Source organism: Prionailurus bengalensis, chromosome A1 (assembly GCF_016509475.1).
Source record: "Prionailurus bengalensis isolate Pbe53 chromosome A1, Fcat_Pben_1.1_paternal_pri, whole genome shotgun sequence".
Lineage (NCBI taxonomy): Eukaryota > Metazoa > Chordata > Mammalia > Carnivora > Felidae > Prionailurus > Prionailurus bengalensis.
The window spans coordinates 145,052,836-145,059,123 of NC_057343.1; positions in this window are offsets into that span (position 1 = coordinate 145,052,836).

Here is a 6,288-nt window from a genome sequence, read left to right on the forward strand (position 1 = left end):
AATTAATTCCATGGGGGAAGATCTGCATCAGTTTTGTTCCCTCCTGTATCCCCATTGCTGAGCATGGTGCCTGGAAAGTGTGCAATAGAAGTGCTTTATATAAAAGCTCAATAAATGATTTTTAAAGTTTATTTATTTATTTTGAGAGAGAGACAGGACGAGCAGGGGAGGGGAGAGAGAGGGAAAGAGAGAATCCCAAGAGGCTCCACACCTCTAGCATGGAGCCCAATGTGGGGCCCAAACCCACTAACTGAGAGATCATGACCTGAGCTGAAACCAAGAGTTGGAGGCTCAACCGCCTGAGCCACCCAGGTGCCCCTCAATAAATCATTTTTGTGTGCATGAGTGATAACTCTGTGGGCTGAGACAGGTGCTGCCATCATAATTTAGTGGAAGAACCAGCATCTTGGGGAGGTCAAATAACCTGCCTGCCAAGCCTCAGAGTGCCTGGCCTGCCACACCCCTTTTAGAGAGGGACGGAAGAAGGCTACTCAACACACTTGGTTGACCAGGGAGGGAACTTTGTCCCACAAGCAGCCAGTCCTTATTGGGCTGACTTTAAAAGGTAAGTTCAGGGGCACCTGTGTAGCTCAGTCGGTTGAGCGTCTGACTTTGGCTTAGGTCATGATGTCACGGTTTGTGAGTTTGAGCCCCACATCAGGCTCTGTGCTGACAGCTCGGAGCCTGGGGCCTGCTTCAGATTCTGTGTCTCCTTCTCTCTCTGCCCCTCCCCAACTTGTGCTCTCTCTATGTCTCTCAAAAAATAAATAAGTGTAAAAAAATTCTTTTAAAGGTAAGTTCAAAAAATCATATTACTGCTTGAGAATCTGAATTAAGTAACAGAAGAGGGGTACCTGGCTGGCTCAGTCAGAGGAGCAGGTGACTCTTGATCTCAGAGTATTCAGTTCGAGCCCCACATTGGGTGCAGAGATACCTAAAAATAAAATATATTAAAAAAGGAAACAGAGACGATGAGGACTCAGTAGTGGGAGGTGATAGGCTGGAGTTATGAGGGGCACACAATGCAAATCAGACACAGCAGGAAAGAGACCACACCTGGCAACCAGCAGAGCCACCCCCTCCCGCCCCCTTTCCGAGTAGCCTTCACATTCCCATTTCAATGTGTGTATGTCTTTGTAGTCAACACTCTGTCCCACCCAATCACCCAAGGTAATTCCAGGAGGGTTACTTATGCCTTGCAACTAAGGTTTTTAACAAATGTTCCTACATGGACCCAGAATTGAAACCCAGGCTTCTGAGTCCAGTGCTCTTCCTACTTTTCCAGGGCTTAGGGACATTATCTTTGTCCAAATTTTAGCAGAGGGCAATGCAAAAATGGTGTCTATTAAATGTATTTTAATGACAATGAAAAAAGCTATCTTAGTGACTATGAGTGGGAGGAAACAGCCATTGAGGCAAACCAAATCCCCTCTCAATTTAAGCTCGACCAGTTCGAGGGTCCCAAGAAACTGAAAACAGGCCTTTAACGGAGTACTTATTTGTTCAAGGCGTCTGCCTTCTCTGCTCTTTCAACACAGATCCCCAGGAATTCTGGTCGCCACCTCCCACCACCTGCCACCAGGCTTGCTGGGCAGGTGGGGCCAAAAGAGGAAGACAGGTGGCCACTTGAGCACGTGGCTTCTGCCCTTCAAGTTTCAAGGCTGCCTGCAAAGAATGCCAAGATTTTGGTTTCTATCGATGTGTGGCTTTTGACACTCGAGCTAATGCATATATTCCAGGTGCAAATCGTTCTTTCCCACGAGCTGTTTCTGCGGGTCTCCAGTGAGACAATTACCCGGTTCTACTTAACAGAATGACTCAAGGACGGATCTAAGGGCTGGCTCGTGACGAAGCCTGGATGTTTTCCTGCCCTCTTCCCTGGCTTTAGAAATTGCATTGAAAAGTTAACATACACAATGTTGCAGCTCCCCTCGTTGTCCCCCACGCAGCTGCTTGTGAGGGCAGCCGGCTCTCCAGTGCTCCCGGCAGGCACTGCTTTTCAAGCGCTGAATGGGTAGGTTCCCAACTCCCCGCAATGACAACGGTGGACCCAGAGGGGCTGGCTCACTCCCTCATTTCTCTGCAGAGATGCCTCTACTTAATGATTACCTACCTGGGCGTCACCCTTTGAAACTGACTGAAAAGAGCTTATCTTATAATCAACATTTCCCAGAAATCACTCGCAAGCCACAGGCTATGAAAAGAAACAGATTTTGAGAAATTGCACTTAATGTACGTTGTCAAAAGTCTGCAGAGCTGAAGGCCAGCACTTTGAATATTTTCAGATTTGATTTTCCAAAGAAAGGCTGTTTGAAGCTGCAGATATCTGGAGGCGCTGATAAAAAAACAAGAGGGAGATGTCCTATTGGAGCTGTATTTTCAGGAGCATGAGGGAGACCATTTTAAAGGTTAGACTTCACCCTTCAGTGGTTTTTATTATTATTATTATTAAAATTTATTGTCAAATTGGCTTACGTACAACACCCAGTGCTCATCCCAACATTCACCTTTCAGTTTTAATCTAAGCTTGAAAAATCATTAACTATGGAGAAGGAGACAATTAGGATTCAATTATAAATAAAAAAACTACCACTGGGGTTGACATTCGGCTTAGACTGAACTACAGATTCTTTAAAAAAAGCATCCTGATAGACCCCCAAATGTGACATTTAGTGCTTAAGAGACTGTTGCCTTTTTTCAAAAAACTTTCTGATGTGAAAAGGAAACAACTCCTAGGAGGCATATAGCACAATATCTTTTTCGGTCACTTTCATTACTGTGAGGGTTTGTTTTCTGTGTTAACTTGGCCAGGCTATAGTACATGGTGATTTAATCAAACACAGATCTAGGTGTTGCTGTGAAGGTATTTTATAGATATAGTCAATACCTACAATCAGTTGACCTTAAGTAAAGGATATCACCTTTGACAACTGGCCTAATCTAATCAAAAGCAAGGCTTTTCCAGAAAAGAAATGGTCTCAAGATTTCAATATCAACTTCTGGCTGAATTTCCAGCCTGCTGGCCTGCCCTCACAACTGCATGAGTCAATTCTCTAAAATTAATCTCTTAGTATGTATTTCTTATTGTTTCTCTAGGGAAAATCCGGACCAATACTCAATGACATGTATGCACTTGATGTAATAGCTGAAGTTTTTAAGCTGGAAATTCAGTACCAATCAATATGGATGAGCCTGCTTTCTGCCCCCCTGAGTCTATACTAAGTGAATTGATAACATTCTTGATTTCAACCCAAATGTCACAAAGTGCTGTAGAGGTAGGAAGTGAGAAAGATGGGTGGTCAGGCTCCCTGGGGATGTACACCAGCGAACTCTGGGTGGCGTGAGGGCCAGCAAGAAGCAGTCACCAACTGAAGGCCTGTGGGCATCAGACCTCCTTCCCACTCACAGTTAGGGACAAAGACCTTCCAGGAGTACATTTTGAGGAGAGAATGTAGACAAGTCTGTGCCACTTATGGCCTATTGGGGAAGGACAGGCTTCCTATTCTAGATGGAAAAGCCAAATAAGAATATACCTCTTAACAGAAGAACACTTTTTACTAAATATAATGACATAGGCAATGAGAATATAGGTAATATAAAAACTAAAATCCAAGCCCAATGTGTAATGTTAAAAAAAGCCTGTAAATAATAAAATTATATACCTGTGCAAAGGGTGGTCTTATTTGTTCCATTCTTTACAAAAGACATTTAGTCTCTGCCCATGAATGAGTCATTTTCCTAAAATAAGGAGTTCTTTTCTAAGACCTGAACCCTGCTTATATTTCTCACAACCATTAAAGAACAATTAGCCTTAACGCCTTTTAGTCTTCTGGGTTCAAACACTTCAGGGAGCCTCACTAGAAGCAAGATGCATTTTCAAACCATCCACCCAAATCTCTTAACCTCAGAACAAAGATTCAAAAAATAGAAAACTCAGAAAGATATATGTACCTCATGTGTATTACATTATTTATAATAGCCAAGATATGGAAGCAACCCAAGCGTCCATCTGTAGACGAATGGATAAAGAAGAGTGGTGCACGCGTACGCACACACACACACACGCACACACACACAGCAAGAGAGAGGGAGAGAGAGAGAGAGAGAGAGAGAGAGAGAAATATTACTCAGCCATAAAAAATGAGATCTTGTCATTTGAGACAACATGGATGGACCTAGAAGCTTTTATGCTAAGTGAAATAAGTCAAAAAAGACAAATACTATATGATGTCACTTATATATGGAATCTAAACAAAACAAAACAAATGAATAAATAACAAGCAAAAACAGACCTGTAAATACAGAAAACAAACTGATGGTTGCCAGAGGGGAAGGATGTAGGGGAATGGGCAAAATGGGTGAAGAAGACTGGGAGATCAGGCTTCCAGTTATGGAATGAGTAAGTCACAGGGATAAAAGGTGCAGCACAGGGAACATAGTCACCAGTATCGTAGTAGCATTTTGTAGTGACAGATGGTAACTACACTTGTGGTGAGCAAAGCATAATATATAAACTTGTGGAATCACTATGTGGTACACCTGGAACTAATGTAACATTGGGTGTCAACTATACTTCAATTAAAAAAAAAGGAATTAACTAGATTCTTTACAAGGGAAAAAAAGGAAAGAAAGAGAAGAAATAGAAAAAAAAGAACAATCAGGAGAAGCAGCAGTCAAGTTGTGAGTCTGGTATCTGTCTCTTTCCCTTTACGGATGTGGCAGAGTCTGGTGCTAGGTTCACCGAACCTGTTTCCTCTTCCCTCTGGTCCACAGCTAGCCTACATTTTGCAGCCTCCTGGCATTAGTGTGTGATTATGTGACAAAGTTTTGGCCAGAGGACTGTGGGGGAAAGTGGTACGTGTCTCTTCAAAGCTTGCCCTGCCAGACCTCCCACATGTGATCTTCTGTACTCTTTCCTTTTTAGCAACAACCTTGGAAATCCCTAGTTGAAGATAGAATCTCCAAGGTGGAGGGAGTCTGAATCCCTGAATCTCCACCTGGAGAGCTGCCTACTGGTCAGAAACACCTGTGTTGCACTTTATTTGAGCAAGAAATAAGCTTCCATGGTGTTAAGTCATTGAGATTTGGGGTTTATCTGCTAAGGTAGTAAATCCTTAACCAACAGAGGAAGTGGCTAGCATTGCTTTTCACTTTTCATGTACTGTAGAGAAAGCTCACATCAACTTTGTTTTCATCTATTGACTGGGAATGTAATTTATAGCCATGTGGCTAATATAATGAAATGCCATATCAACCCCAAATGTGGATGCCACATAGAATTTATTATAATGAGATTGACTATATGATAGAAATTAAATGTGACATTTCAATTCCAGATTGCAAGATTCTATCTATCAACATTTTGAAGATGCTAGACATCTTGAGGGGAGACAAAGGTGAGTAAGATAGTTTCTGCCTGGAAACAGCTGGCAGTCTGGCATAGCTGAACAAGCAAACACTGTTAATTGTATTCTCATATTCATCCTCCTTTCTTCCTTGCCAGGAGAACTTTGATTTTGTTGGGGTGGTGGGGAACAAAATGATAGGTGACAGGTCAAGATTTGTTTTAAGGCAGAGATCCTGAATTCTGATGTGCATTAGTAGAATTAGACTCAAGTGCTAGGAGGATTTGGGACAGGTTTTGCTTTCCTGATGAAAGGGAAATATGTGCCTGACATTTCTCACTTCCTCTCTTCCTCCTGCTGTGAACATGCTTTGATTTCTGAAGCAGTAGTAGTCATTTTGAAATCTTGAGGGAAAACCCCAGAGAAACACAGAGCCAGTAAATCCAAATTTGTTTACCCCACTGTTAACGGGACTTGCTGGTACTTGCAGCTGAAGACACTCCTAATTGATAAAAGAGAGATGAGAATAACAAACAGCTGTTAGGCAAGCTGCGGGTAAGTGCTTTAACAGAGATAGGTAGCACTGGGTGATTCAGAGGAGGGTGAGAAGGAAGGCTTCATGAGAGAGGGAGCCCTCTGAATTTGGACAGGACTCTGAGGAACACATATGATTTACACTCGACAATACAGGGATGGAGCCATTATACAGAGAGAGAACTGCATAAGGAAGGGGGTGTGTGTGGCAAAGCTTGGCTCTATGTGGGGACTTGTGAGGAGCTGAAGGTGGCTTGTGTGTGACATGGAGGGAGTAGAAATTTTAGACAGTAAGTCTGGGAAGATTGATCATTGCCATCTGGAGAAGACCATAAAGGCCAAGGTGGAGTTTGGTCTTAGTTGGGTCAGCATGAAGGGGAGACGGTGGCATAATAAGAGGTGCAGTTCA